Source organism: Halichoerus grypus, chromosome 12, assembly GCF_964656455.1.
Source record: "Halichoerus grypus chromosome 12, mHalGry1.hap1.1, whole genome shotgun sequence".
NCBI classification, from domain to species: domain Eukaryota; kingdom Metazoa; phylum Chordata; class Mammalia; order Carnivora; family Phocidae; genus Halichoerus; species Halichoerus grypus.
In genome coordinates this window covers 49,185,184-49,208,971 of record NC_135723.1, presented here as the reverse complement: position 1 = coordinate 49,208,971, position 23,788 = coordinate 49,185,184, and the positions used below count along the sequence as shown (strand labels likewise).

Sequence of the window (23,788 nt, the reverse complement as noted above, 5' to 3'; positions counted from 1 at the left end):
CCTCCCTTACCTCATTAAAACATGTGCTTTCTTGTCTACTTTGCCTTTTTTGAGTAGTATTTTCCCATTATATAGAGTAGAAACTGAAATCATTGAGGGAATTCTGAATATGCTTTCTTTGCCATGTATGGAAGACCTGTGCAGATCGTGTGCTCGTCATTTTAGTAAAGGTCTCCCTTTATATCTTTATATCTACAGATACTTTATATCTACAAATAATTACTCTCCCCACCTTTATTTTTTTTTATTTTTTATTTTTTTTAAAGATATTTATTTATTTGACAGAGAGACACAGCGAGAGAGGGAACACAAGCAGGGGGAGTGGGAGAGGGAGAAGCAGGCTTCCCGCTGAGCAGGGAGCCTGATGCGGGGCTCGATCCCAGGACCCTGAGATCATGACCTGAGCCGAAGGCAGACGCTTAACGACTGAGCCACCCAGGTGCCCCTCTCCCCACCTTTAGTACAGTGGTTCTCAACTAGAGGCAAATTTGCCCCCAGGAGACATATAGCAGTAATATCTGGAGACATTTTCAGTTGCCGTGACTGTGAGGGTGTGGTGCTATGGACATGTAGTGAGTAGAGGGTATGGATGAGGGTAAAGGTGCAGGAAGCGCAGGACAGCCTCCAGTGAGCCTTACTCAGCCCAGAGGGACAACCATGCTAAGGTTGAAAACTCCTGCTCTCACTTCTCTTTGATCATTTCTCCTCTGAATGATTCTTTTTAAAGTACTACTTTTCTGCATACTTTGCTGCCTAAATCACCTGATGAGGCATCTTGAAGGGGTATGATCTTGAGTATATGTCTAAGTTCTGTACCCTGGTTTCAAACTTGGTCAAGTCATACATTCCAACCCTGCTGCTTTGGGGTCTTCTGTGGCCTTTGTAAGTCAGGGTGTCATCTTCACAGTCGTCATACTCTGGCATGTATTTTGGGCCCCCATATCTTCACAGCCTCTCCCCCACCCCACTCCTATTCAGTGGTGCCAGAGAATTCTATTCCGTGTATCTGAACTTCCAGCTCAGTCCTGGAAGGTATAGTTGACCATTGTAAGAAATCATTCCAATGAGTTTATGCCATTATCTGTATACTACTGATTAACCATTTATTTTCTCCTTTCTGTGATTATATTTGTTTAAAAAAAAATCCTTTCTATCAATGAAACCCATTTTGCAATAATAATATGGAGTGGATTCCCTTTTGAAATCAGAAGTCTTGCATACTCGAGGAGCGGAGTGAAAAGCTTCAGCCTCCTTGACTTCCTGCTAGATTCCTGAGCAGCCTTTGAGGCATTATCAGAGAATATTAAGATGTTAGCCCTTGTATTATTTAACTTTTTGGTATATATTCACCATAAAAATCTTTAGAGATTATAAATTTTTTTTATGACAGGACCTACTTGTTAACACATTGCTATGTATCTCATGCTTCCCTATATAGCACTATGTATTTGTGAACAGAGTAATGTGGTCAAGTCATCAAAAGTAGTACCAGAAACAAAGTAAACAGAAGGCAGAATCTTATCCAGGGAAGATTTGTAGATTATAAGGGCTGAATAGATAAATATAGTCATCTTTTTTGCTGAAAATTTACTAAAAATAAACTAAAAAAAAAAAAAAAACTAAAAACAGGATATATATTCCATTCTGGAAATAGGGAACCTACTCATCCTTGAATCCCAAACTTCTAGGAATATCTTCCAGATGTTATTCAGTTTGGACCTAATTTTTAAAAAAGTTACAGAGATTCATTACTTATGTCTCATAAATAAAAGAGTTCCTTGGCAGTATACAAAGGAAGAAAATTTGTTCAAGGGAGTTTCCCAAATTATTGCACTTTGGCAAAATGAGGCTGGGTCAGTGTTAGGAAGTTCATGCTTGCCCTTTGGAAATCCATTCTCCAATTTAGGAATGGGCAATGTAAGACAGAAGGACGGATTTGTGGTCATGGAGTTTTTTAGTTTTTTGGTGTGTTTTATTATTGGTTTGTTTAATTCTGTTATAAGGATTAAATAAAACAGGCAAGACAGATTCTGCTAGGTGCCCATCTCCTCACCTCAGAAACCCAATTTTATTTGACACAGCAGCATCATTTCTTAGCCATGCAGCTTGGGATGGTCTCTGTGATGTAACTGAAGCTTTTCTAGAGTCTTTATTTAATGGGACCCCTTTCTCTCTTGCTTCCTCCTATCTGGAAATACCCAGTATGCACCATTAAAGGAACATAAGTAACGCTGATTTCAAAAAAGAATATCATCTCTTTCCAGTAACCAAGATATCATAGCATATCTATTAGTCTGAACATCATAGTGACCTCACTATTATAAGTTTTTCTTGCACACAACTCCTATCAGGAGTTTGATCAGGACAACTGATTTTCTGGAGGATACGATAGGCATGCAATAGGTACAGTCTGAGATGACCTTAGGAGAATGTGGAGAAAAAAAATTAAGTTCAGTAGTTATCAATTTGATTGTGTGCATTCCCATTCTTGTCTCAGGTCCTATGTGAAGTTAGGTCATTACTCTGGAAAGAATGGGTCCTGTGACTTAGAATGGCAATCTGTCAGAAATGGTGGAATGCTGAAAGAGAAATGTCCTTTCTGGTGAGGAGGAATGGGAGAGAAGGGGAGGGAGATGAAATGTAAATGTAGAATAGGAAAAGAGACAAAGCTATATCCTGAAAGAGCTGCAGAAATTTATCAACAAACAGTGCCAGAAACCTAAATTACATTCCTTACACATTTTTTTTTCATTCAAAATATGTGCTTCCCTGCACAAATATGTACTGGAACCTACTCTGGTATAGGCATCGTGAGAGAAACTTGGGATGCAATGCTGAGCCTGGGCAGACAAGATAACCTGGTATCTGGTATCAGCCTAGAGCTTCAGGCCAGGAGAGAATCGCATTAACAAATATAAAATTGGAACAGAGACAAGAGCTAAAAAGAAGAGATACCATGAGAGCCATGATGGATGGATTTGACCTAAGCATGCATGTCAAGAAAGACTTTTTTGAGCAAGAGGAAAGAAAATAAAAAGCAACTTTGTCACCCAAGCTGAGATCTGGGTGAATGGAAGAGAGCATTCTAGAGAAAGGATAAGAATACCTATGACTGAAGAGAACTTAAATTCAAAAGGCTTAAAAATAGGTTAATGAGATTAGAGTGTAGAGATAAAGGAGGAACATAATTATAGAGAAGTACAATGTGTGATTGGCAAGATGGATCGAGTCATTTTTTTCCTAAAAAATAATGGATTTGGCAGTACTGATTAAAATTGGATGGATTGCTAAAACTTGGAATCTTTTTGTTTTATGCTTTTGCTCTCATGGCTTAGCTACAATAATTAAAGCAATATATACCAGTGTTTCTTATTTAAAACTATACTATGAGACTGAAAATAATTTATATATTATACATTTAGTCATGAAGTAAAACTAATTATTTTCTGATGTCTGTGGGTTGCTCATTACTCTTCTCCTTCCTTCTCTTCTATTCATCTTATCCCTAATCATAATAACTTTATTTCTATGACTATCATAGTGTTTTATAAATGCAACATATTTGACATGTTCTTAATTCTATCCATTAGAGAATCCAACTAAGGTGGTATGTTATATGGGTCTAATTTGTCCTGCCTTATGACTTGGAAATGGTGAAGATTCTTCTTTTTCTTCACTGCCATGTCGTATGTCCTAGCCAGAATCTAGCTTTCTTGCCAACTTATTCCTTTGGTTTTGTTATTTGTCATCTGGTTTCTCTTCTGTATATTAGAAGCCCCTTTTCCCTGATTTACCACTTATCTGAAAGTCACAAATTAGCTCTAACCCAGATTAGCAAACCTCTCATTTAAACACAATTTGATTCCCCTATCCATAGGTTTGATTACTTAAAATTCTCTCTATCACTTTGGGAAAAGAAGAGAATATGGCTTTCTTGGTCGCTGGTATCGTTTGGGGAAGGTTGAGATGAATTTTAGCAAACTTGTAAGAATATGTCTCTGTTCTTTTTCCACATAACACCTGAGAGCAGAAAAAATGATTTCCTTTGTAGCTGTCATCACAGGGTTATGGCAACATCAAAAATTGCATATTTATTATTCCTTATCTGAAATCTTGACCAAAATTAATATGTTTTTTTTTCAGTCTAAAAAATGAATCTGTTAACTATAAAACTGCATGAGTCAAATTTAACATTAGTTTTATGTGTGTGTGTGTGTGTGTGTGAGAGAGAGAGAGAGAGAGAGAGAGATTCACTCTTTTGGAACATCCTACAAATGTAGAGTCAAATTACTTGTTCTGAGTTGGAATTATCAGTATTTATTGTTGAAAATTCTATTTTAATTTGGAAAAGTCAATACTTTACCTGACATTTTTCAAGACTTAATTATGACCATTTTATGGGTTTTTATTTGTTTTGCTTTGTTTTTGCTAATGTGATAATTATCTTTTTTATTATATTTCATAATTGGTTATTGCCACTGTTTTGAGAGCTACCAAGTTTTGTGAATGGGGTCTTTGAAAATATTAAATTTTATAATTGGTTATTGCTATTATATAGAAAAGTGCACATTATTGTGTGTATTGATTTTATACCTAAGCACTTACTGAACTCTGTTCACAGTTCACAGTTCTTTTATATTTTCAAATGATTACTTTTTATGTTTAAAAAGGAGGATACATTGTATCTTATTTTCTAATATTTAACCCTTATATTTATTGTTCTTGTTACATTAGCTAAGAAATCTAGTACACTGAGACATGTTAGGAGTGATGTCATTTATCCTTGTGCTTTATTTAAGGTAATTCTTAAAATAATGAAAGAGATTCCTCCCCACTTTTTCTTTACTTCTTTTAGATGTTGAATAGTACAAATACTGAATGTAATTAAAAGTTCACATTGTAGGGGCACCTGGGTGGCTCAGTCAGTTGAGTGTCCAACTCTTGATTTCGGCTCAGGTCATGATTCAGGGTCATGGGATCGAGCCCCGGATAGGGCTCCAAGCTCGGTGGGAATCTTCTTGAGATTCTCTCCCTTTCCCTCTTCTCTCTGCCCCTCCTCCTGCTTGTTCACACACAAGCACACACTCTCTCTCTCTAAAATAAATAAATCTTAAAAAAAGTTCCTATTGTGTTTTTTCCTTAATTTCATAATGTGTTAAATTACAGCTTTTTGTATGTTGAAACTAAACTAGAAATCTTAGTATAAACTTTTCTTTTTCATAATGTATTGTGGTGAGAGGATTGTATGCATATTATCACAACTTTGGGTTAACACAATGTGTTCACATTATTATTACTGTATAAATGTCACTTATTTCTAATAGCTTGTTTCCCTTATAGAGGATCCTTTTTCCTTCTGACGTTTCCTGGCAACTTAAGACATTGTCATTTCACTAGATTAAGTGCTCACATGATCTCCTTTAGGCTGTGGGTAAACATCTTTATTGCCAGTTCTTTAATGCAGGTGGGGAGTGAAGGATCTGCCACCCTGTTGACTCCTTAGAATATGGTGCAAGAATACTTACCTTTAACACTGGGCCAGGATCTTTTTCTCCTCCTTGAATTTGTTCACTCTCAGCTGGAATCAACCCAGAATTGTCTTCTGCAGAGCCCTACCTTGTACATGTTTTGGTCTGTGGTTTTTGTTTCCAGTCTAATCCCATCTCTTTCTCTTTCTCAGAAATTCTCCCAGATTTCTAGTCAGATCACAGCATTACCCATTATTTCCCAGTATTTCATATGTATATTTGTGTGTGCATGTGTGAGCTTCCAAGTGCATTTAATACCACCATCACCACCAGTACACATTTCTTAGGGATTTAAAACGAGGAAGACGTGTCCTCAGGCTACCACCTTGATCAAGCTTCTCAATGATTTATTATAAGAAACCTTTACAAAAATAGTTTTGTTCTTCTGATATATTCTTAAATTATAATCCATTAGATAGTCTACTTCATAAAATTAAAAAGTAATTGATTTCTTCCTTAAAGGTGTACTTAGAATTTATAACACTTTCTTTGACGGGGTCCCCAAAGAGTCCACCATTATAATTCTTATTAGTTATAATAAGTAAGTGTAATTATAAGTAATTACTTGCAATGAATAATAAATGACTCTCATTACTTATAATCCCATCATTGAAAGGTCATCCTGTCTTGGCTGTTATCTTTCTTATATTATCTTCAAATCTGTGGTGATTACTCTCTAGTTGATTCATTTAGTTTATTCTTAATGAACTTAGAAATGATTCTATTGGGTTGCGTGAAAGAAATGAGCTATTTTTAGATGTAGATGGCTCCAGAGTAATAGAGGAAGATATGCTTGTCTGTTTTACAACTGGAAGCAAGAAATGGAATAGTTACTATATGTAATGTAACAAAAACTGTTTTATGTTTATTCAGAGTTCTAAAAGATCAAATTTTAGTTATGGTTTCAAAAAAAGGAATAACTTTTTTGTTACTTTCTCTACCTACCCCTCAGTGAAGTAAGAGATTATATTTTACATGCCATGTGATATATTCAGTTTTTGAGTGACACTTGAGAAGAGGAGATGAACAGTTTAATATCAAGATGAGTGTTAAGTCAAATTCAGTTTAAATTTTTTTATTTTGCTTATATTAATATATTTTGTCAATTTTTGGGTACTGGAGAAAACCTTTATGTATTTATCCCTCATTGTCAAGCTATTTTATAAAATGATGAGAATTATATGTAAAGCAGTTAAAACCCCACAAATTCAGTATCCCTTTTAAATCCCGAATCCATGGATTTCTGTATAGTTTAATATGGCACAGTGACTTCTTCCCCTACCTCTCAAGTACCATACATCTTGGTATACAGTGCATATTTTAGAGTTCATTATCACCATTACATGATATTTATTGGGTGGCCTAGTGAGCTGGGTGAGCTTCTGCTATGAGCTATAAAAACATTATTTTTGAAAAATATCTTTGGCTTTTTGTGATTGTTAGGCAAGTGGATATTGCTGGACAGAGCTCTGAGTTACTGGGGCTTTTGAATTGTGTTTTTTGACAAACAAGATACGTCTTCATGAATTTAACATAGTTTGCCTTTGGACTTACCTAAAATTTGAGTCCCTTGTGGCTTATCTATATTCACTGTCCCTTTTCTATAACTTAATTTGATCTTTTGCTGTTTTATACTCTGGGAATTAGCAATGTATCAGACTGCAGGACATGACAACTATTTCTTTTGTCTTGAAGGGGAGAAGAATAAGGATTAAGAATCCTACTGTCATTTCTTAAGGTGTTTAAATGTCAAGCATATTAAAATATAGCGTGTATCAATTATATTTACATTCTTCTTATAACTTCTTTTTTTTTTGGATTCATAACCTGTTGTAAGTAAACTAATGTTATGAGATATTGCACTCTGTTGTATTCTCTTAAAATCTTATGGCTAAAATGCTCCTGGTTGAAAACAAGGAATGTTTTAGTGTTCAGTTAAATCTATTTTGTTTCCCTCTTAAAACATTCACTTTTTTCCTTCAATTCACCACGTAATTAGTTGAAGGCAGAAAGTTAACATGCATAGAGAGATGTACAAGAAATGGTTGCCTCAGAATGAAAATGATTATTATAAATTAGGCTGTTACTATAGTATTTATTATCAAGAATATGAAAAACAAGCCCAAAGGCTTCTTCCATAATAATTAGACAAAATTCCCCTACCCTTTTTTTCCTAAACTTCACAAGACTTATTTTAAAAAATAAGTGATATGTAGAAGAATGTCATTGTAAGCTACAATTTTCATAGAGAAGCTGTGTGAGTGTATGTTTTTGTTTTTGTTCCGCAATGCTGAGAGCTTACTTCCAAGTAAAGTGCTCAAATCTAAAACAAAACAAATCTGAACAGGCTAGATTTCCTCATGAGAGCTTTTCTTTCATTTTTTAAGTCAGGAAATATTTCAGCCTATGAGAAGACTGTATTTTTATAGGAATATGTATATAATTAGAACTTTCTATCATTGAATTTGACATTTACTTTTAAATGCCTTTTAATATATTCCTATAAAGATTATCAATCATTTTTGCTTTCATGATTTAGTGCTCACTATTCAGTAGTGTCTCTCACCCCTTTCGTTGGACATGTGTATAATCCAGACAGACATTTTCTTTCTTGTAATTATTACTCCTCTTTGCTGGTATTTTAATTATTTATAGCCGCAAGGATTTATTTGTCTTTTAAAAGCCTTCCAATCCCAATCAGAATGAATAAACAATTAAAAGGAAGAAAGGTTTTGTAGCTCTTCTTTTCCTTTTGATTGTGTGTGTTCTATATAACACTTAAATTATTCTTTATGAAATTAGTATATCCAGGAAACTGGAGAATTATGCTTTAGGCTGAGTGAATGGAAAACATGTTAGTGTTTCCTTTGTAAGGTTTCCAGAGTGTCACAGGAGATTTCTAATGTGCTGCTTATTTGTTCTCCACGCTGGAACAATAATTAAAATGTTGTTTAGCCTTCCCTATGTCCTACACCTCACTGAAAACATGTCGGCAGAGAAAGCAAATATTCATCATGGCTCAATATAAAACAGATCCCGCCAGGGATCATGCCAAACCCAACCAACCATGACAGTCAAATCAATGTATGTTTTGTTTTAATTTTTTATTTTTGCCTTTGCTTTAGCAACATGACTCTGGTATTTGCTGTTCCCTATGCCTTATCATTTTATGGCATGACAGTTCCTGAAATTGACAAGGCTTCCTGCCTATCTTTGCAGTGTATATGTGTGACACTATAAACTATAAGAGAAAATGACATTTTGACTCCGTAAATATTTGCTTTATGTCCCCTACATCTGTTTTACAGAACTCCCTTTTTTATTCCTCCATCAATACTCACTGAAAAGTGCTTGCTTCTACCTTTTGTCTGGATGTTACAAATTCCAGAGTCAGAGTCCCAATTTGCAAGTTAGGGTTTTTATTACTATTAAGCAAAGAGATGTGATTCTCTCATCAGTTTGTAGTCACATCATAAAACATGAATTACCCTAGTGATTTTATTTTCTTTTTTGCAGTTGTGGAAGCAGGATATGCATACCATGGAGGTGTGAATGTGTGTTAGACCACACACCCAACTTATTGCTCTTGAGTCATTTAAAAATCTCAAGAGGGATTATATTTTTTAATTTGGTATTAAATTAGGCCCTCCAAAAATAATGGATCTAAACTTGAAATAGTCATTTAGGAGCAAGCTTTCTTGGATAATAATGTCCCTAATGTTAAATGCTTAGACTCTATAGATTCTGATTCTGGTTTCAAATCAGGGTTTCTCAGTTATTATCTGTGTGATGGTAGACATGTTATTCAACCTTTGTTGGTGTAAGTTTTCTAAATAAGTTTGTTCAATAGGTCTTTGTTCATCCCTGGAATACACACAAGTGTAACTTCAGAAATGCCAACCCATACCTCTGGGAATACAAATTTACTAATTAGAGTACAATAGTCATATAGAGTTCTTTGTCTTAATGTATAGAACGAAATACTATTTTCCAAAATTACTTAGGTTAATTATTTTCTTTGCCATCCTCTTCAGGTTGGTTATCTTGTTAATAATTCACTTTGGATGTCTCCCCTCTGACTTGGGTGATTCTAATTGCCTTTTTTTTTTTTTTTTTTTGAGTATGTGAAACATTAGTATGGTTCTGAATGTCAAAACTGTGCAAAAATTCTATTCAATTTGGAGTATTATCTTACAGTCTTCTGCTTAACATTTCTTGGATGGAAGGTGGTTCATTAATTGAGGTGGTTAAATCCTTATTGTGGGTAATAACTCTGGATGCAGTAAATTCTCTCCGGTTTGTCTGTTGTGGATTTGGCTAGTTTATAGGGGACCTAATTCAGTGCCACCCTCGCCTGTCAATATAGCAAAATCCACTTTCTTTTAGTTAATTTCTTTTATTTAATGGTGGAAGGAGGAATTTTGTGTCCTTTAACTTTTTCATTCTCTTTGGTATTTCAGGAACCTGTGTTTTTCCCTTTTGCTTCTTTCCCCTTCAACACTCAGTTGACAGAGATGTGTTTATGTGTTTTTCACCACCAGGAGAAGACTGCCACTTGAAATCAAGCATAATTTTAAGTCCCTTAAAATTGGTCATGCTGGTCAGATGTGCACTCTTTCTAGCTGTTTTCACACTTAAGGCAGGCTTACTCTTTTTGGTGATAGTTTTAGGTCAGCTTTACACTCATCAATAGCTCCACTCTTCCTTCTTTCTAAGTTTTTCCAGACTGCCTTTCGTCACAAGGCTAATGACAAGGCACAGAAGTATGAGAAATTGCTCATTTAAATTTGGTGATTTTCTCTTTTTCTCTTTTAACTTAAAATTATTTTGAAGTTCAGAAGTTCTGTCTTCAAATTACACTGAGATTGTTGTGATTGTGTATGTGTGTGTGTTTCTGTATATGTGTAGCTTTATTTGATGTTCTCATTTTTCAGTTTTGTTTTTCTTATCAGTGTCTCTCTCTCTCTCTTTTTTTTTTTAAATATTGTGAGAGCTGCCTTTGGTTTTAATTGCCTGGAAGCCCTAACTGTTTCTTACTCTATTTTCTCTCAACTGACAAATAAGTTTCACATCCTATTGTTAGACATTTGTAGGCCTTCTGAAATTTACTTTGCATATGTAAGTGAAAATCTAAACTTAGTATTTTAATTGCTCCCCAACAATTTCATTGATCTTAGAACATTTTGATAACTCACCTTCCAGTTTTTATGCTACTGTTCTTAACCAGTATTTTTATTTATACTGTCTATTTAAATGTTATTTTTATTGATTTTCTGGAGACACTGCTTTCAGATTTATTTACTTATTTTGAAGCTCTTTCATTTTCCAAAGCTATCTGCCCTACGAGACCTTCCTTTTGAAATTACTTTTCTTCCACTTGAGATACATTCTTTACTGTCTGAGTATTTTTAGGAATAAGCTTATGTTTTGTTTAACTGAGGGAGTTCATATTTTATCTTCATTCTTGATACATAGTGTTTTGTGGTGGGAAGTAAAAAGTATTCTAGGTGAACAGTTTTGGTTGTTTGTTGGAGGGAGTCAATGTTTGCTTTTTGTCTTTAGCACTTTGCAAATACTTCATTGTGTTCTTACTTCCACTGTTGCTGTGAGGAAGACTGTGGTAAGTCTAATTGTTAGTCCTCTATTGGTCTGTTCTGTCTAGCTGCTTTAAGAGGGTCTTTTTATATTTAGGTTTCACACTTCACTTGTCTACTTGTTGAATTTCCTTTTCATCAACCTTGGAATTTACTGGGTTTCCTTTATGAATGAGTTCGTGTATTCCATAACTTCTGGTAATTTTTTAGCAATAATTCTTATTTTTATTTTTCCCCATTGTCTCTATTCTCCCTTTCTGGAGTTCTGATTAAATATATATTGGACAGGGGCGCCTGGGTGGCTCAGTCAGTTAAGCGGCTGCCTTCAGCTCAGGTCATGATCCCAGGGTCCTGGGATCGAGCCCCACATCAGGCTCCCAGCTCCGCAGGAAGCCTGCTTCTCCCTCTGCCACTCCCCCTGCTTGCGTTCCCTCTCTCGCTGTGTCTCTCTCTGTCAAATAAATAAAATCTTAAAATATATATATATATGGCATTCTTAACATATCTGCCAAATTCCATAACCTCCTTTTACATTTCCTATTTTTTGTCATCTCTGATATGAATTCTGAGTCACTTCTTCAACTCTGCCTTCAGTTTCAATAATAGTCTTTTCAGTTACGTCTCATCTGTTTTCTAACCCATGCTTTGAGATTTTTTGTTTGTTTAAATTCAGTAGGGCGCCTGGGTGGCTCAGTTGGTTAAGCGACTGCCTTCGGCTCAGGTCATGATCCTGGAGTCCCAGGATCGAGTCCCGCATCGGGCTCCCTGCTCGGCAGGGAGTCTGCTTCTCCCTCTGACCCTCCTCCCTCTCATGCTCTCTGTCTCTCATTCTCTCTCTCTCAAATAAATAAATAAAATCTTTAAAAAAATAAATAAATAAATTCAGTAATATTTTTCACTTTTAATAGTTCTATTTCTTATATTTCAAGTCTACATATTTGAGAATGAAGTTTTGCTTCTTCATTTTTGTGTTTCCATCTTTATTTATTTGGATTTTTTTACATAGTTTTAAAAATATTTTGTGCTTGAAAATTTTAATGCTGGTTTTATTTTCATAATAAGTTGGTCTTTTGTTTCCTTCATAACTTGTTATTATGAATATGTTTTTGTGTTTGTCTGACTTAACTGACTACATATTCCATAAAGATTGAGAAATAGGTGTCTGTTCACATCTTAATATATAGCTTACTGTCTGGTATCGGATAATTCCTTAAATAGTTGTTGAAAGGAGTCCCTATTCTCGTTTCATCATTGGAGAAGTTAAGTTTTTGTTTTTTTTTTTAAAGATTTTATTTATTTGACAGGGAAAGACACAGAGAGAGAGGGAACACAAGCAGGGGGAATGGGAGAGGGAGAAGCAGGCTTCCCGCGGAGCAGGGAGCCTGAAGTGGGGCTCTATCCCAGGACCCTGGGATCATGACCTGAGCCAAAGGCAGCCGCTTAACTGACTGAGCCACCCAGGCGCCCCAGAAGTTAAGTTTTTTAAATACACTTTTTTTTTTTTTGGAGAAAGTCTCCACTGATTGGTGGTTTTTAGAGCTCTTGCATATCACGAATGTCTTTTTTATTTATTATTATTCTAACAGTCAGAATTCTAAGGTAACAGTCTTTTCCTTAAATGCTATTTTCTTGTGGTACTTAGCATTTCACAAAAGGCCTTTTGCCTTTTGAAAATAATCTGTATTGTCTGCTGAAGGCTATTGAATTTTTATATTTAAATTTTAAGGTAACATGTGACTATGGCTTCTTTGGGGATTGTCACTAATTTTGCCAGGCGCTAAATGATACCTCTGTCTGCAATTTCTGACATTAAATTCAATTAAGGGAATTTTCTTTTCTGTATCATTATGACTTCTGCAATATCTATTGTGTTTTCTCCCCAGATTTCCTTTATATAATTAAATTTTTAAATTAATTCCTTGACTTTTCACGACCTATTTTCAGTCCTTTATTCTTCTGAGTTATAAACATTTTCAAGTTTGACTTCCACTAATTGAATTCAGCTTTATATAGAAAAAGTAGGTTGTCTACCACCTCCAATGAGATTTCTAATACAAAAATACATTTATTTAATACCTACATGAAATCTCTTATGACATAAAACTATTCCTACTTTGTTCCCACTCCTAAGACTGAAGCATCTTCTTGAATCTTACTGTTGTCTTCACTTAATAGTGTCATTTCAGAAAGATTTAATTCTGGTGATTCCAGAAAGTTCTTTCCACCTAGAATATTATTTTGCATATATGATTTTTTTCTTTCTTCCCACTGGGAAGAAGTGTGATAGGCAAACTTCTACCATCTGTGACCTTCTCCATGAGAAAGAGCTTCTCCTCTGATGCTGGGAGGGAGCTTTGCCAGGCTAGATTTTTGGTAGTTAATACTGATCAAAATTAGCACCAGTCTGGTCAGGATAGAACTCTCTTTATAAGTTGTGATTTAAAGCTTCCATCTTGGAAGGAGATAGGCTTTTTAATGTGATAGCAAACTGTGGAACTTGGATATTAAGATTTTGGATACTAACTAATCACCCATTTAACCAATATTTGAGTCTAATGGTCATTAACTAGGTGTCTTTTTTTTTTTTTAACTGCTCAAAACTATTCCAACCAATAATTCTCTCTCTCTCTCTCACACACACACACTGCTACCAAGAAAAATGTTTGCATTAACCCATTTAAGTTTCTCCTTGTATTAAGTTTGTAATTAAAATTTTGAATATATATTTTATGGGAAAAACTTAGTCTTTCTGCTCTAAAAGAATTATCAGGATTTTTTTACTAATAGTTTTTCTACCTGGACTATCCACTCAAGAACAAACTCTTCTGGATAATCTTTCTGTCCCTCCTATCACTTCTCATGCATTGTGGAAACAGTACCCATTCCCCACCAAACCTAGTACGTATTGCTTTTCTGCTTATGCAGCCATCCTATCTCAGAATGTTTGCCTCATTATCTGACTTTGTCCCCTTGACTTGGGTAAATTAGTGTAAATTTGTCAGTGTCCCTGACACCTAACTCCCAGACCAGGTATTCTTTCATAGGAGGGGGAATCATGTAGCACAAAATTCTAGCTTTTGACAGCTTTCCAGTTTCCAACTACAGATGCAGGTCTTTTCTTATTTTTATTTTCTTTATTTTTAGGCGGTTATTTCCATAAGGATGCATCCTTTATCTAAATACTTTGATATTTCAAAGATGTCTTAATAGTCACATATAAACCCAGATCTTTATAGAATTCATTAGCAAATTACCCCAGTTAGTATATATTTATTGAGTACCTACTGTGAATATAGTACTTTATTTGAAGCTATAATTTAGTTTGGGAGAGTTGCCTTTTACTTCTGCAATTTAGTTAAGAGAATAAGACCTATACATATGTAAACCTAATAAAAATATTAGTAAGGGATCGTGAGACAAATTGTGATAATGTAAACCATTGATGTTCAGTAAAACAGATATTAGTCATCACAGCCAGGTTTTTGAAAACTGATGTGAAGTAGAAAGACAATTATTAGGAAAGCGTTTTACTAAAGAAGGAATAACTGATTATACCAGTATGGCTACAGAAGTGGATTCTGTAAAGAAGTAAGAACCATGGTTAGAAGGGTTAATTAGGTTGGTTGTGGACAGACTTAAATGCTTAAGTGAAGAATGTGCTGAAAGTAATGTGAATTTGATCTAATGAAAATGGTGTCCTAGTGAGATGAGAGCAGTAACCAAAGGCCAAGAAAAGTAGCCAGTTAGGACATCCTAAAGGAATCGAGCTACAGGATGATGTGGATGTAGACTTGGAGCAGTTGGAGTGTGACTGGCAAGGGTTGTCACAATAGAAAGCTAGCAGGACTTAGTAACTGCTGGGAGAGTTGTGTAGGATCAAAACATTTTTCTAATTAAAAGGGACATTGTGTATGAGACCACTTTTTCAACCTTTTTAAGTTGTAGAATTGATAGTATGAATGATATTATAAGAAAATAAAGTATGACAGTGTGACAAATCCCAGATCTAGAAATAATTGACACGATAATGAACTGCTTGTTTCTCATGGTAGACATCTGCTTTTTGGCTGTCTGTGTTTTACCCCCCTGTATTCTGGCACTGAACACTGTGTGGTTTGGGTCTTTCCTATCTTTATTCTCTGTGTCTGTTCAGCTGTGCCCCAGAGTTTTGACCAATTATTTTTTTCTTTATTTGTTTTTAGGTTTGTATTTACTTATTTGAGAGAGAGAGAGAGCACATGTGCAGTGTGGGAGGGGCAGAGGGGGAGAAGCAGACTCCCCCTGAACAGGGAACCCCACATGGGGCTCATCCCAGAATCCTGAGATCTTCACCTGAGCCAAAACCAAGAGTTGGACTCCTAACTGACTGCGCCACCCAAGTGCCCCTGACCAATTACTTTTTCTTAGCTCTTCCTACAGACACTTATTGAGCACCTACAATATGGCAAGGCATGGAGAATAGAGGAGACAAAAACTGCTGTGTGAGGATCATGTTAATAAGTAAATCCAGGTGCATTTTCATAGTATTGTATTACCGAGGTTTTTAGGAGACAGTTGTTTAACTCAAATGAGCAAGAGGCAAATGCTTTTCATTTGGAGAGGACTGTTTTGTTTTTCTCAAACTCTGTGAGTAAGTGTTTTTTCCTGAAGTTTTGGAAATTTATGCACACCAAACATTCATTTTCATCTCCACTAGGGGGCAGTGTTTTACTATTAGATTTTTTTTCCTTCTGTGAGAAAAATGTATACGATTTTTTTGATTTGGTATTATCTTACAAATGTAACAAAAAGTGTTAAAAGATTTCTAAGCCTAATTTAGCATTTTTATATATTACATATACTATATTTTTGTATATTTCTATAAATATAAATATATGTAGATATAAATGTATGTATGGATATCAATTGTGCACTTTTATTTGGAAGTTTTTGACATTTTCTGGCATTTTGACACTTTTTGCATGAGTTCACCAAAACAAGGATAGATGGCAGAAGGATATTAATATCAAAATATGAGCAACCTGAATTTCAGGAGAGTTTTGTAGCTCATGGAAATTGAATTAGGCTTTAGGTATGGAATTTGCTGAGACAATGTAATGTTTACCTTTCAAAAAGGACTGTTTAATCTCCTGAGACATCTAAAGCCTAAACATGTATATACATATATTTTAACTTTATAGTTTTCCTTTTAACAGAGGACATTGTGTTCTTTAGGAATGATGTGTGTGGAGGATGAATATCTCTAAAAGTTTCCTTTCAGGTTGTCTATAAAGATTTGGACAAAATGATGTCATAGCTTTTCCTGCTATTCTTTGAGAGCATATTCCACAAAATCCACATAAATTTGATTCTAACAGCATACTATAAATTTGTTTATGCCTCTTTAATTCAAATACTGAGAGCTGTGTAGTACAGTGATAGAAATAAATGTTTTAAAATAAACCTTTTAAAAAGTTCTTCAAGTTTATGTACACTGGGAATAGTTTTGCCCTAAGTTGTCCTTGAGAAAATGGAAGGGAACATTTAGTGAGTAAGGAATTTTGAAGACATAGGCATTATAGAAAATTGACCACTTGTACACACTTGTGAGATGTAATTTCTGTGGAACTGCAGGTTTGTTGTCCAAATAGTGGTAGGTGATGGGAAGGGGGGGAAGAAGAGCCACTATAAATTATGGAAGTGTTCCTGTCATTCCCAATCTTCTGTGAAAACAATGACATCTCCTACTTGCCCTGATTTCCCAAATTTTGCCAATAGCTTAGAAGTCCCATGAGAATTTCTGCATCAAAACTAATACGCTATTGAAGATGATAGATAAATACAACCGTAGGGAATATAGGGAAACCTACCTATCAACCAGAAAACAAACCACATACAAGAACACTGAAGTCCAGGATTCCGTTGATAAGACTTAATTGCTCTAGAGTAAATTTAGAATTACCTTATGTGTTTAAGAGAGAATATTAATTAGAACTTTCGTGCATCTTTCATCTAAACATAGTATATTTCATCTTACTCTTGAAATGACAAAGATAAAGAAATAGCTAAATTTGGTGTTTCTAGATAAAACCCATGCGGATTCTCGTCCTAAATAATTCGGTTGGAAGGTATAGAAAATTTAAAGGGGCTATTATATATTTATGTTTCATCTAATGTTCTTCCTAATATTTAAAAAATCTGACTTTTGAGAAACTCTTCAGGATCTCAATGAGCAATTGTTAATGTACTGAATAAAATTAAGTACAAATTTTCTGTTGTTTCGTTTAGCTTGACTTCCACTGTATTTTTCTTAACCTCTTAAGTCAGCAGAAAGCTAAGGCCTTGTGAATTATTAATATAATTCTTTCTTGGATCTTCTATTGAAAACTAAAATATTCAAACAAAAAATGTTTTCTTTGTGAAGATTTTGAAGATTTTTTATGGAGATAAATGTTTCCTGGAAATTTGGACACTGTTCTGTATTATTGATTTTATGTGATAACAGATGAAATTTAGTTCCCAGGATTTCAAGTCTTGGAACTAAATTTTAAAACAATTTATTTTTCTTATTAGAAGAATAAGCTGTGGGGGCGCCTGGGTGGCTCAGTTGTTAAGCGTCTGCCTTTGGCTCAGGTCATGATCCCAGCGTCCTGGGATCGAGCTCCGCATCGGGCTCCCTGCTCAGCGGGAAGCCTGCTTCTCCCTCTCCCACTCCCCCTGCTTGTGTTCCCTCTCTTGCTGTGTATCTCTCTGTCAAATAAATCAATAAAATCTTTAAAAAAAAAAAAAAGAAAGAAAAAAAGAAGAATAAGCTGTGTTCATTGTAAAAATTTTGAGAATATACACAGAGAAGAAATAAGAATAGCCATAAATCCATCATCCAAAAATACTCTTGTTGGGACCCTCAGTGGCTCAGTCAGTTAAGTGTCTACCTTTGGCTCAGATCATGATCCCAGGGTCCTGCTCAGCAGGGACCCTGCTTCTCCGTCTCCCTTTGCCGCTCCTCCTGCTTGAGCTCTCTCTCTCTAATAAATACATAATCTTAAAAAAAAAAAAAAAAACTCTTGTTAACATTTTAATATTTTCCCTCCTAGTATTTTAAGAAATCACACCCACTGTATTCTTTACTTCCTTTCTGACTGGCTTCTATTTTTTTAATACATTTGTAACCAAGAAAAAGAGTGAGTGCTACATCTCTGAGCTAGAAGTTATGTTTTTATTATTTTATGACAGGATAGAGTTAGCAATTTTTAAGATTTTTCTAAAAAAAATTGACATTGCTGTGAAGTGAACAGGATAATATAAAACAAGGAATTATGATGATGACAATCATATAGATTTAAGAGAAAATGCACACTAACTCATCTTGCCTCACGAAATATCCTCCTGTTTTTCTTTAAATTCAAGAAATGTATTCCTTTGATTTTTGTGTGTGATTATGTAAAAATTGGTGTGTCATGTTTAAAGTTTATGCTCTTTATGGCTGGTGAGTAGAAATTCAGGTAAACCTGAAGCCTGGAAATTAATTGCTAGAGTTACAGACAGATCATGAACTGGTGATAAATTTAATTTTAGTAGATTTATTTTTTCATTTTTTTGTGGGAATTTGAGTGCTCACTTTCCCTGCAATATCTTTGTGACATCTAGCCTATCACATTGCTATGCCACAGTGAAATCAGCCATGATTTCTTGTTCCCTCAAATTTCTTTTTCATTCAGGACTTTGCAGTTTTTGCCTCCTCTTTTTCTCATCCTTTGGTTCCACCTCCTTCAGGAGCCTTTCCAGCATTACGTGGTCTTACCACACTCTGAATTCCCTCATCCCTTTATGCCCAGCTCTAGCTGTATTACCTTCAGCCTAGTTCTTTGCATATTTATGTATGTGACGTTGGGTTGTTTTTCTAGAAATGGGGTTGACTTTTTTTTTCCTTGTTGGTTTCATGTAGTAAACATTCCCAGGTAACATGGCTACTGAGAGAACCCATATGTGATTTTCTCAATGTCCCAAACAGGTGTTTTGGTGGTGGTGGTGGAGTGTAGCAGTAGGTAAGGAGGCAGTAGGGAAATGGAATAGTAATACAGTCGTAAGTATTAAGATGGTTATAGTAATAAACTATTTCTCTCTTAGTGCTTCAGTTTGGATATATATGTATATATTTTAACCTGTTCTCAGGATCAATAATACTGTTTTCTGCTCTGCCCATCTCATGTTAAACCAATCCATTATTCCACTGGATTTATTATTAATTTCATTAATAATAATTATTATTATAATATAGCAGAATAATAATAATTTCATTATTAATTTCAAATACTGTATTTTACAGGTGTAAAATATTCTTTATTATAGATTCCCATGCTATGTTGAACATGTCCATTTTTTCATCAGTGTTTCCATCTCTTCTTTTTAACATATTAATCCTAGTTATTTTGAAATCCTTGCATGCTAATTCCAACATATGGATTATGTCTGAAAACTATCCTATATATGGATGATTTTCTCTCCTTAAGTTTTTTTTTTTTTCCCTCCTGCTTTCTGCTTCTTTACTCCTCAGGTAAGATTTTATTATATGCCATATTTGAGTTATGAAACTTTTTAAAAGCTCTAGCTTATTTTAGCTTCCTCCAAAGAATACTAAAATTTGTTCTGGCAAGCACTTACATTATTGGGAGATAAACCAGATCTTCTGGAGGCTGTTTAAACTTCGTTAGGGCAGGTTCAATTCCATTTTGTCTTTATTCCCAGGCTATAGGCATGGCCTTTTACAGCTCTCAACCAAAAGCCATGGGTATTCACCAAGATCTCTTCATTCTAGCTGGACTCATATCTAATCTCCTTGTTCTCAGTACAGTGTGGCCTCTGAATCTTTGCTCAGCTCCCCAGCTTTCCAGCAGTTATTCTTTGCTAAGCCCCACTGAGTCTTCCTGCAGAAGCTCAGTTTAGAAGTTGACCAAGAAATGAAGGGATTCCTAGCAGATTTTTAGGACTTCTCTGCAACTCCCCACTGCCAGGGACTTTGCCTGCTCAAATCCATGCCACCTTAACAACTCTAAATTGTAATCTGTGTCTTTTCTACCTGGATATACTGTCATTCTCTCCTTGGGCTCTATTTCTCTTCTTTATGGTTTGGAAAAATTCTCTCAACAAGACAGCTGGGGTGAATGTTACCTAATAGGATTTTCTTTCAAGGATTGTAGACATGCATAGGTTACTGTCCAAGAGCTGCAACAGTATTTTTACATATAGTAGATAATCAGATTTAATGGTTATGTGTGATGAGAGGGTGATGTTATGGACGAAGTTAGTGCACACCATAAAAATATTTCTAACAGCTATTATCAATGGATATTTACCAGGTATCTGTGGTTTATGTGTCTTGTCTGATTCAGTCCCCACAGAAAAGTGGTGAGGCAGCTAATATTGTTATTATATTTTTAGAAGAAAAAATGGAGAAACTTACATAATTTGCTCAAGATCACTTGAAAATTGTTAAAGGCTGTATTTGAATACCAGCAGTCTCATTCTAGAGTCGGTGCCTTTATCAATTGCACAATTTATGAAAAGAACAGTGTATTTTATTTAAGGAATATACAAATGGGCTGGCACACACAAATAAATTAACTTTGTAACTCAAGTTTTGTAATTCTGGCACAGAAACATTGTTAAAATCAAGAGAAATATTTTGAAATTGAACACATACTTTTTTGAAAAATAATACACTTTGTATTGTTCAGGATAGCAGAGAGTTACTATATGCCCGTACCCAGTCTCCCTTATTTTTAACAACTAAAGTCCTATAGTTTATTCAGATTTCATTAGTTTTAACTAATGTATTTTCTTTAATTTCAGGATGTCATATTACTTTTAGTTGGTCATGTCTCCTTAGTTTCCTTTTGTCTATGACGTTTTCTCAGACTCGTTTTTGATGAACTTCACAGTTTTGAAGAGGACTGGTCATATATATTGTAGGATGCCCTTCTATTGGAATATGTATAATGTTTTCCTCATGGTTAGGTTATGGGTTTTGGGGAGGGTGACCACAGCAGTCAATGCCATTTCGTTACATTGTATCACGAATGTGTACTGTGAACATGATTTTTCAGCATTCATGTTGACCTTGCTTACTTAATTTTAACATTAAATATTTTTATTATATAATATTTGGAATACACAAAATACATACACACACTTGTGTGTGAATGATAATAAAATCATCAGCTGTAAGCCCCCCCCACCCTGTTCCCCCCCACCTCCTCAATTAAAAACAGTGGTTTGCATATCTACTGCAGCAAGAAATGCTTTTTTAAAGATCTGTTTGAATTTACCTTTTTTAAAAATTGCATTAGCAATGCTTTTACAGAGATAGAGAATTTTGAGATGACTTTGAAATCCATACATTGTTTGAACACCTGCTCTTTGTACATAGTAGAATTTTCTGAGTATAGGTGGGTCTCACCATCTTGTTTAATCACTTTTTGAATTTCTGTATTTTTCAGGGATAAAATGATTGAGCTCAGGCAGAAAGGGAAAATAGTGAAATAACATTGGTTCTTCTCACTGAATTACACTCATTCCAAATGATGCCTGTAGAAATTGCATAAATAAATTAACTTTTAAAAGAACATTCTTAAATTCATTAGTTAAAGGTAGGTAAGTTATGGAGCTATCAAATGGAAATAGATTTATTCTAAGACTTAGAAATGTGATTTTCTAGCCCTAGTTTCTTAAACAGATTTTTCCCCTTCTTCATGTGTTGCTCTCCTGCTTTCATTATGATAAGTATAAACTGGTTTCAAAGAGGCTATACAGGTAGTCTTTTTCTGTTTATTTTTAAAGGGGAAACTGTAATTTTCATCATCTATGTCTCAATAAATAAGACTTGGGCGTAGACGTGTATTATAAACTCTGCAATATTGTAATTAATTAATCATTAAGAAGGACAAATACATATTTAGAGTTAATTTGTATTTTGTTCCGTTTTAGAATATTTATGTATGTATTTATGAATGAAGTGGCATGAATGATACCTACTCCCATATAAGTGAATCACATTTTAAGTCCAGACATATTTGGCTTTAGAATGGTTCATATGTGATTTAGGTCTTGTGATATTCAGGAAGCCAGTACAGCCTTTGAAATTCAATACTGAAATGTCACTAAAACTCACTTGCAAGATGCAAAGTAGCCACGACTTAACCCTTGTGGGTTTTCCCCAGCTCCACCCCTTAGAACACAATCAGGGAAATTGATGGAAAAGTGTAGTTGAAGCAGAGGTGGTCATCCTCATAGATGAGGAGCCTAGGGCCTCTGGGCTGATGAAGGTGTGGTAGTGGGAAGGTTTTGATAATATTCTTTGTACCATTGCCAGGCGTCCTGCCAAATACGCAAATAGGAGTAAACAAAGTAACCAAAAAGTGGTCAATGTTAACAAATGAGTTAAACTGAAAGGGTGATGATACCTCTATCATAGCCTTCTTTGCTTTGAATTCATTATAATTTATGGAGTGCTACCATGTGGTAGGCATTGAACTAAGTGTTCCATATTCAAAGACAAAATGAAAAATTCTTTACCTCAAGAAACTCATCATCTGGGGGAATAGATGGTCAACTAAAAAGACTATTAGAATTCAGTGTGCTGGAGGAATTAATAGCTGTGGAAACAGAAATTCGCCTCACCCAACTGGGCTGGGGGATAGGGATCCAGGTAGATTGCAACCACTGATAACTGGGTGGAACCACAAAGAATAACTAGGGTCAGCTAATCCAGGAAAGGAGTGAGATAGCTTTCCTGGCAAAGGGATTAGCTGGGGCAAAGGAATGAAAGTTTAGAAAAATAGCTTGTTTGGGCAATCTTAACGCAGTTCTGTGTGGGTTGGGGAATTGAGTGATTATAAGGGAATGGCAGAAAAAGGATGGAAGGATATAAATGTAAAGGGTTCTGATTTGACCCTGAAGTTCAGAGGTAGCCTTGAAAGGATTTTAGGCAGGGTAGTAATGTGATCAGATCTATATGTTAAAATAAGTATTTTGAGTGCTGTGTGGGAAACAGGGTAGAAGAGGACAAGACTTCAGAGAGACTGTTTATGAGATTGTTCCAGTAATTGAGGATGGAGATGTTTTGCTGGCAGCGGCAGTTTGAATGGAGTAAATGGATTCAAGAAACATTAAGAAGGTAGAAGCAGTAGGTACTAGTGATACACTGAACACTAGGAAAAGGTGTTAAGGATGTTGCCAGCATTTAGAAGTTGGTTACCAGGTCCCTCTTCCTGAACCTAGCACAATTCACAACACGGAGACCCTAAAGATATTAGTTCTGTTTTGACTTTCTCTTCCCCTTCATCCCCCTCAGGAAGCCTAAACAGTTGGAGTAAACATATATTCATAGGCAATATGATTTCACAGGCAAAACCACATTTTAGCAACTTGTGAGAAACTCATTTCACTAATGTGCCTGATCCTTACTTCACAAACAAGCCATTTTTATTTTTCCTCCCAGACCAGTATTCACAGTTTATAACAAAGTCTTTTGTTGGAGAACACTCAGAAACAAGATGAAGGAAAGGCTTGCATCATCGGTGAAATATTCACACTTGAGTGAAGAGCCAAAATTGGTCAGATATTGGATCAAGGGAAAATCTTTTGTTTCATACTGCTAGGATTTGAAATTGTGTCAGTGTTTCCTTGGTA

General features: G+C 35.2%; 1 protein-coding gene across 6 annotated transcripts in view; it reads left to right on the top strand.

Annotated features, from left to right (window-relative positions):
- The window catches only part of CRPPA (CDP-L-ribitol pyrophosphorylase A), a 407,209-nt gene that overhangs the window by 279,429 nt on the left and 103,992 nt on the right, over positions 1–23,788 (top strand). The window lies entirely within an intron of this gene.